General features: G+C 40.6%; 1 pseudogene; it reads left to right on the top strand.

Moving 5' to 3' along the window:
- The first annotated feature begins 5,954 nt into the window (after positions 1-5,954).
- Positions 5,955-6,442, top strand: LOC138827136 (cytosolic iron-sulfur assembly component 2B pseudogene; annotated as a pseudogene).
- The last annotated feature ends 3,234 nt before the right edge of the window (positions 6,443-9,676 follow it).

The following is a 9,676-nucleotide window of genomic DNA, read 5'->3' as shown; positions in this document are numbered from 1 at the left end:
AAATTTCTCAGAAGAAGAGATAAAAATGGCAATTAAACACAGGAAATGTTCATCATCCCAGGGCATAAAGGAAATGCAAATAAAAACAACCCTGAGGTACCACCTTACCATAGTCAGAATGGCTTAGATCCTAAATTCAAACAACAACAAATGAAGGTGGGGATGTGGAGAAAGATTAGTGGTGGGAATGCATTCGCAGTGGGAATGTAACTAATGCAACCACTCTGGAAAAAGCAGTCTGGAGGTTCCTCAGAAAACTAAACATACACCTTACCTATGACCCAGCTATATCACTCCTAGGTATCTACCCTGAGCAACAGGAACCAGGATACAAGGACACATGCACCTCCATGTTCATTGCTGCACTTTTCACAATAGCCAAGATATGGAAACAACACAGATGCCCACTACAGATGAATGGATCCAAAATTGTGGTACCTATATACAATGGAATTTTTTATGTAGCCATTAGAAAGGACAAAATAATAACATTTGTAGGAAAATAGAACTAGAACAAATCATGTTGAGCAAAATAAGCCAAGCTGACATATGGTCTCCCTGATATACAAGTGCACATATGAGGGAATCTAGGAGGAGGGTATAGAATCAGAAAGAAACAAGTGATAAAATACAGCAAAGGGGTCTATCAGCTGCCCTGGACATCCATGAAAGTGAACTACATACACAACTCAAGGGCAGTAGTGGAAGGGAGGGAATGAGAGAGAAAGAGGGAATAGCTTACACTAAGCACAAAGAAAGAAATGTGCATATCACCCGACATGGAAGAGATAGTTGTATTGTCAAAGTTTGTAGAGTTCACAAGCTTCATAGACCATGATGATGACAATTAGCCTTGTAAAGTTAAAAATGTGTTTGTGACTTTGGCTAACTATCCCAAAATATTGTGGAAATTTAAGTAATCACTTCATCTCAATAAATAAATTTTAAAACATTGGAAACAAGCAAATCTGCACTCAAGACAAAAGGTGAGATTTTATAAACTACTAAATCTATAAGCAATTTTTAATTAATTTATGAACATGTTCCTCAAGCTGGACCTGTTTTTTCTGTTTTTAAATCTTAGACATACTTAGGTTCATAAAATGGAATGTACAGTAAAGAGGAATAAAAAGCAACTCACCAGAGATCCGTTCATTCTTTCTTGCTGTTGACAATGAACAGATGATTCTGGAAGCATGGCTGGAAGATAAGCCAAATTACAAAGTCAGGAAAAAACCTGTGTGATTTTGCCCCAGATTTTCCTGCTCAAACCATTATACATAAGCTGGAAAAGCATAAAGCCTTCTTATAAGGGAAGGTTGTTTCAAGTGTGAAGTAAAGCATTGAACACTAAAGACAAATCCACAGTCCATTAGTTGGTATAGTATAAAAGCAATTCATGTCTATGTTTAATATACATGTAGAATTCATAAAACTAATGTTCCCACAAAATAATTGAATAATTGAAACCAAAAAAAATTATATCACATTTTTACTAAAACTAGTTATTACTGAAATACACTTAGGGACACATGAGCTATTAATCTATTAATGCACAGGTATCCATCTTAGGACTCCAGTGACCATTTGTGCTCTACCTCATACATACTTAGAGTTATACCGGAAAAATATATACAATTCATTTTTCTAATGTTATAGTGTTCCAATAATGGTTGCCAAATGGCCTAATTCCCTGTATCGAAATACTCAGAGCACCCTTGTGCAATGACTTGCTATTTGCCATTGAACCTGCTTGACACCAGTAAAGATGATGCAAACACAGGTTTGAGAAGCTCCTAATTCTCACTTTCCTAAACAGTCAAATTAAGAACCTTGGGGGCTAGGAAGGTGGCTCAGTGGTAGAGTGCTTGCCTTGCATGCATGAGGCCCTGGTTTTGATTCCTCAGCACCACATAAGCAAAAAGAAAAAAGCTGGGGCGACCCCGGCCACTGGCAGTGGGATGCGGGATGCCTGGCCACAGAGAACTCAGAAAACTCCAAGGCCTAGAGTGCAGTGCCTGCGGCGCCCCGCCCAGCCCCGCCCAGCCCCGCCCAGCCCCGGCCTTGCCTCACCTCCCGGCCCAAAAGGCCACGCGCACTCCCCAGTTCCCTGATTTCTGCAGCGGGCAGTGGGATGTAGTCTCCAGAAAGCAGTGCTTCCTCCAGCACCTCCTGTTGGACTTTGTGGTGGATTCCAAGGTGTGACACCTCCCTGGGATAGCTTCCCTGACAGCCTACAGTTCCATTAGACTGGTTGTATGTTTGTCATCTGGGTATTACAGAAGGGACTGGGGTAAGTGCCAATGACTGCCAGAGTCTCAGTCCTCCTGAAGTGAACTGTCTTAGGGACCCTGCAAACTACTTACCAGCACTGAGGATGCTCCCTATTTGGAAAGAGATTTTTTTTTCTTTTTAATTTAATTTAATTTTATTTGTGAACATACTGTACAGAGGAGTTACAATTACATGGGCAGGATAATGCATACATTTCTTACCAAGCATTGCAACCTCCTCCTTTGTTTACCCTTCACCTCCCTTCCCAGCCTCCCCCCTTCCCCCCCACCCAATCATACCCCCCTCCCCCACACACACCGACTTTGTAAAGCTGGTTTTGACATGACATTTTGTACTTCTCATTGTTGCAACAGGTCCACCTGAATCCTTAAACGACTTGTTTGTCCCCATCTCCTCCACATGTTATACTGACATCAAATATAGTGAAAGCGGGGGTTACACTGTGGGGGAGGGACATACAAAGCAACAAAGAAATAATCTTATAAATGCGTTAGAAACACATGCATGAAAGAAACGAAAACATTAAAATACATATTTAAGGGTTCGTTTTCCTAACATCACATTATCTGACCTTTTCCGCTTGACTCATACCTATACTAGATATTGCAAATAAGGGAAACCATGGGACCTATGTTTCTTTGGGCCTGGCTTACTTCACTTAATATAATTTTTTCCAAGCCTTTCCATTTCCTAACAAATGGGGCAATGTCATTCTTTCTGATGGAGGCATAGAATTCCATTGTGTATATATACCACATTTTCTTGATCCATTCATCTACTGAGGGGCATCTGGGTTGGTTCCATATCTTAGCTATGGTAAATAATGCTGCAATAAACATAGTTGTGCTGGTAGCTTTAGTGTGGTCTTTTTTGTAAACATTAGGGTAAATGCCCAAAAGTGGGATTGCTGGGTCATAGGGGAGTTCTATGTGAAGTCTTTTGAGGAACCTCCATACTGCTTGGAAAGAGATTCTAAGTTGCACATTTCAAGTCCTGGAGAAGTAACATGTCCAAAGTGGAAAGGGAGCAATGACAAGGCCTTCAGCCTGTCAACGGCTTATGCTGTCCGAGCCCGGATTGGAAGCAGGCCCTGGGGTTCTGAAGACCAGCCATGCAGTTAAGCTGGGAAATGCAAGATAGAGGGGCCCTTCATGCTGCATCATCTCATAGCAGAAAGCAGAAGAGGAAGGGACAATGAGAGAGAAAGAGCTTGAACTCACAACTTCAAGCTCTTTAATAATGAGCATGAAACCATTTGGGGATTTAAGTTTCCACTGCACATTCAAACCGCAACAGCACCTATCATGGGCCAGCAGTTTGTAGATGAAGTTGCATTGGCTACAAGATCTGGTGGATGTTGTGAATGAAGACTTACGAGTGAAATTGGTCTGTCTGTTACTCATCAGTGAGAAGTTCCTGGCTGTCACTCTTCCTTCTAATACTCTATTGAATTTAGAGATTCCCCAACTGCTTTCATCTGATTCAATAAGCAGAGCAAAGGAAAATGTGATCAACTACCTGAGGCTGTTACCATTGCTTTCAATTTGGGGATGAAAATGGAAGGAACTGGAAGAATGTTTTAATGGTCAGCTATTGGCTGGAAGCAGCCCCTAGAGCACATGACCTCATTTCTCGGTTTCTACAAGCAAATGCAGTCTGAAAATACTAAGTGGAGGATTCCAAAAATTAACTAACTTCTTACAGTATGTTGTTGTGATTGTTGTTTTTGCCAATCCCTTATTGTGCCTAGTTTACAAACGAAACATTATCCTAGGTGTACATGGATAGGAAAACCATTGGTCCTGCAAGGCTCAGTTCCGTTTGTGGTTTGGGGCATCCTCTAAGGGTTGTGAAATAGGATACAAGGGATTGTAACATAGCATGTCTATAGGCCAACTCCAGGTAGCAGGCCTTCGATGAGACACATGTTGTAAACATAGGCAGAAAGAGGAAATGTTTGTAGACAAAGAACAAAAATGTCACCCCATTTGTAGATTTAAAAAAAATAAAGCCAGGAGCCTATGGTTCAGGCCTATAATCCTAGCTACTTAGGAGGCTGAGATCTGAAGATTCAGTTCAAAGCCAGCCTGGGTAGAAAACTCAGACTCATATCTCCAATTAATCTCACACACACACACACACACACACACACACACAGCTGGGAGTGGTGTTGTGGCTCAAGTGGTACTAGCCTTGAGCAAAAAAGCTCAGGGACAGTGCATGAGTTTCAGCCCAGGACTGGCACAAAAATAAATACATATACATACATACATACATGCATACATACATGCATACATGCATGCATGCATACACGTCCTTCCATGAAGCCATGGAACAGCAACCACGTCAGAATTGCTTGGTCAGGAGGTAACAGAGAACTCAGCCTGCATTAGGTTCATAGGGGGAAAATCTTCCAGCTCAATATGAAACTAACTTTGACCCCATTTTACAGTTAAAAAGAAAGAAAGAAAAAACAAACACACCCTGAAGTCCCAATCCTTTAAAATCCTATCTTTAAATAAAACAGAATTCTAGTCTCAAAAAAAAAAAAAAAAAGAAAAAGAAAAAAGCTGGAAGTGGCACTGTGGCTCAAGTGGTAGAGAGCCAGCCTGGAGCTGAAGAGCTGAGGAACAGTGCCCAGGCCCAGAGTTTAGGCCCCACAACCGCCCCCCCCCAAAAAAAAGAACCTTGGCCATCCTGCTGGAGATACAGGGCCTAATAAAGATGCAACATAAAATACTGCTCATAGGAGTGACACAATCCAACCAACAACCCTCAGCAAAGGACACAGAATATTAAAGTTTTCTATGTTACTTAAACAACATTAACACAAAAGACTAAGCTGAGGACACCCCAAATTTTAGATTCATAAAAGTTAAATATAATGAATTAAATAGCTGTGAACTTTTGCTTATACTTGTTGGTTTATCACATAGGAATTGCTATTATCCACAGTTCTGGTTTTTTTTTTTACACAATTACTTAGAATGGAAATTTGCTAATCTAAAATAACATGAACTGGGTTGTAGGGGAGGGAAAGTAAAAGAAAATTGAGGGAAGGAAGACCAAGTTTGAAAAGAAATGTACTCATTACCTTACTTATGTAACTGCAACCCCTCTGCAAATCACCTTGACAATAAAAAAGGAAAAAAAAAAAGGAAGTAAAATCTGAAATACCATCTTACTGACCATACATAATTGCTCTGTGTGAGAGAACACAGAAACACATAGACCTACAAAGTCCTTGATCACCTATATAAATGTTTGGTAATAAAATTAGAGATAATTATGTTGAATTCTCTATTGGTGAAAAAAAAATGAACTTTACGGTGACATTTGCAAAGAATGAGAATCTACTCCACAGATTTCAGTGAGGATGTTTTAGGAAAGACAATATGAATCATTTTAAAGCAACGTTTGTATCTTACTACTGGTTTTGTCCACATCACCTGAATGCTTTCATACTTTAAAAAACTTTAAAAGGTTTAATTATTGGCAATGTGTCTATATTCACAATGCTTGACACCAGGAGTGAAATATATTTCAGGGTGGGCATTTTTTTTCTTTTGGGATTTGGACTATCATCATAAACATAAGTGACAGAACATCACTCCTTAAACATTAAAAAATTTCTATTTCAGGTTGGCCGCAGTTGCTGGATGGTGGGCGGTGGCGGAGGCAGTGGCCTGCTGGAGAATGCAAACCCCCTCATCGATGAGCGCTCTGGGGAGCGCCCGTGACTGCAGGGGAGGAGGACGAGGAGGTTCCCGACAGAATTGACGCACCAGAGATCTTCGATCTTATTCGCTCCATCAATGACCCAGGGCATCCCCTGACCCTAGAGGAGTTGAACGTAGTAGAGCAAGTTCGGGTTCAGGTTAGTGACCCTGAGAGCACAGTGGCGGTGGCCTTCACGCCCACCATTCTGCACTGCAGCATGGCCACTATTATTGGTTTGTCTATCAAAGTCAAGCTTCTGCGATCCCTTCCCCAGCGTTTCAAGATGGATGTGCACATTACCCCAGGAACCCATGCCGCGGAGCATGCAGTGAACAAACAGCTTGCAGATAAGGAGTGAGTAGCAGCTGCCCTGGAGAACACCCACCTACTAGAGGTTGTGAATCAGTGTCTGTCAGCTCGTTCTTAAGCTTGGCTTCTGACTCCCAGCCTGCACACTGGTCTCTACTGGCCCCAGCTGCATCCAGGGGTCATGACTTTGTTTTCTTGAATCACTGACAATGAGAAATTAACATTTTGCATTTTGTAATAAACCTTTAATTTATATTCATTAAAAAATTTCTATTTCAGATTATTTTATTAGACATATTACTACCAATTATAGCTGGGAGTAGAGATGTGGCTTAAGTGGTAAACATTACCCTTGAGCAAAAGAAGTTCATAGTGTTTAGACCTTGATCTCAAGAACTGGGACTAGCACACGAAAAGAGGGCATTTAATTATAGTTTATCAATTATTTTGGAATATATTTTTAGGCACTCTCTCATTTTAAGTGGTGTAAAATATGCTCATTATTCTATTGGAGAAATTGTAATTTATCAAAAACAGAAAGTAGAGGGGCTGGGAAGATGGCTCAGTGGTAGAGCGCTTGCCTTGCATGCATGAGGACCTGGGATTGATTCCTCAGCACCACATAAGCAAAAAGAAAAAAGCCGGAACTGGCGCTGTGGCTCAAGTGGTAGAATGCTAGCCTTGAGCTGAAGAGCTGAGGGACAGCGCCCAGGCCCAGAGTTCAGGCCCCATGACTGACACCCCCCCTCTGCAAAAAAAAAAAAAAAAACAGTAGAGAATATCCATGTTAGTAACATTTTAAAGTTGTAAATGCCATAAGAAGTGCACAAAAATAGGACCAACATGTTCCTATAAGGTATTTTAAGGAATGTTTATGCTTTATTAACTTCAATTTCTAAAAGGAATTTCCTAAGTGAATTAATACTTTTTAAAGAAGATTGTGGCAAATGGGTAAAACTAGCTAAATCTTCAGGATATATAACATCTAAAAGCATACAACCTTGAGCAATATATATTTTCTCAAGATTTCTTCTAAAATTTTCTTAGAAGGCCAACGGTCTCTTCAACTCTCTGAACTGCCAGGAAGTACCAACATGTTAGAGCTGGCATCAGCAAATCCACAGACAGGGCACTGAAGATAAGTATGACAGATCACATACTATAAATAATTGTGGAAAGAGGCTGAATAAATCATTGAGAATTGGATTAGGGATTGGTACCTAGACCGATACTTTCAGTTGTGATAGTTTTCCTTCTACCCTAAACCATACCCTCCTGTACCCTCTGATAACTATGCTCTGGCTTATTCCTCAGCTCAGCTCACCTTCCCTCCTGAAAGTTGGTCTAAACCTTTTAAAAGCGGCAAGTGATTGCTCCTTTCAAAAGCATCAAGTGATTGCTTCAAGAAGTAGAACCAATTATTGCTTAAGGGAAGGAAAGGTAAAAACATCCTCACCTTCCTGTGCTTTTCAGCCTCTGTTCTTTAGGAGGGAGATTTCTATTTGTAGGGTGCCCTCCTTGCTAGGCTTCATTCCTGAAACTACAGGACCAGCACACACTACTCCAATATCCCACATAGACCTTTCCCTAAAAACAAGATCACGTACAAACATGAGTAAACAAGCCAGAAGTGCTAAGAAGGCTAACAAACAGAAGCAGAGTAAAAATGCCTCTCAGATAAACAACACAGAACCCCAAAATAGAACTGCAATATAAGAAGATTCAAGGCACACACTTTACTGCAATTGTTACCATGCTCATGTTACAGCAGGGCAAAGTGAATTAAAGTCACATGGATTAACAACAAAATCTCTAGGTCATAATAAATAATAAACATAAAGTTCCAGGGTTTTCTAGTCTGGAAAAACACCCAAATTGCTCTTGGAGCTTCAGAAGCCAGATTCTGGTGTCTGGAAGCACACAGGCTAATGGCAGCACAAGTTCATGACTCCCAAAGAAATCATCCACCCCAGACTGGAGGAACACCTGCAAGGTAGAACCACCGGGTCCTGTGCCCAACTTGCAGTTAGTGCCTGACATCGGATCTGTAGCTTGAGATCTCTTACAGTTACAACTCCCAAAGTCCACTGAAGAGAGGCTGAGTGCCTGCCTTGGGGCTTTCACCTACTGAATGCAAAACTGAACTTCAGAGCACTTCCAACAGCAATGCAAAGGGCCAGGAACCACAATTTATAAATGGAAAACACCAATCATGGGTGGGGAGGTGCACATGCAGAAGGATCTAACACCCCCCCCCCACACACACACATACATTCAAAGTATCTAGGTGCAATTGAGATTATAATTCCCACAAAGTGATGAGCCATCCTTGAGGAAGTTGGCTCCTTGCAGAGCTTGGACCAATGCTTGACCCTAGGCTTGCTTAGATGCATGGGGACCTTCCTCTCCCAACTGTAAGTTGAGTTTCTTCTTGAAAAATCAGTTTGCTTCCTGAAAAATTCCAAGACCAAACAGAGAAAGGAAATGTTTGGGGAGCATTAAATGAGTTGGCATTTTAGTTCTTTGTTCTAATAATGTAATTGATGTTATGAGACTGTTGTTTCCATTTTTTATTTTTGTTTAACACATATGTTCTGCTGAATGTAAGTTATGTCTCTGTTTTGCCTTAAATTTTGGAATAACTACCCTCTCACTGTAAAGATAGTCACAGCCACTAAATTGATTCTTGGATCATTTTCCACTGCTCAAATGTATACACTGGAATGAAACGGTATGACTGTTAGGTAGATATAAAACACAATGCTTGTGTCGTTAGATTTCTCAAAAATCTATTAATTAATTTCCCAGAAACTACCAAATTCCATCAATGAAACAATAAGGCATTTTTGGTTGGTTATTTCTGAATTTTGCCTTTCCTTTAATGTGTTTGTTGCTATTGGTCCTGTTGCTTGAACTCAGACCTTTGGCAAATTTGCTGTGTTCTACTTGCCTTTTCTTCATTAATTTCTTCAGCTAACTAGTGAAACTCCTACAGGAGTTTCTCAGAGCATGGTATATTACTTCTATTGCCCTTCAAGAAATGCTGGATTGCTGTAATCAGGGTGAATATGAGTTTGAGTAGAGGAATGAAGTTTAGGGTAGGTCTGAGTTGTGGTGACGTTTTATCACTTGCCTCAATCCAGTCTGTTTTTGTCTTGTTTTGCACGCCCTACTTTGTTTTGAATTCCTACCTCTTGTCTGATCCTAAAAGTTCCACTCAGTAACTCCAGGCTATATATCTAAGGGACCTCTAACTAGTCTTCCCAGATCTTATCAATCAGCAATAAATCTACTGTCTCCCTCCCTCATATCTGAGTTTCCATGCTTCTCTCTTAAAGGTTTCTTGTGATTT

This window comes from Dipodomys merriami, unplaced genomic scaffold (genome assembly GCF_024711535.1).
Source record: "Dipodomys merriami isolate MVZ:Mamm:240054 unplaced genomic scaffold, mDipMer1.0.p SCAF_151, whole genome shotgun sequence".
Classification (NCBI taxonomy): Eukaryota; Metazoa; Chordata; class Mammalia; order Rodentia; family Heteromyidae; genus Dipodomys; species Dipodomys merriami.
The sequence above is the reverse complement of the archived record's forward strand: the minus strand, read 5'-3'. Positions and strand labels throughout refer to the sequence as shown.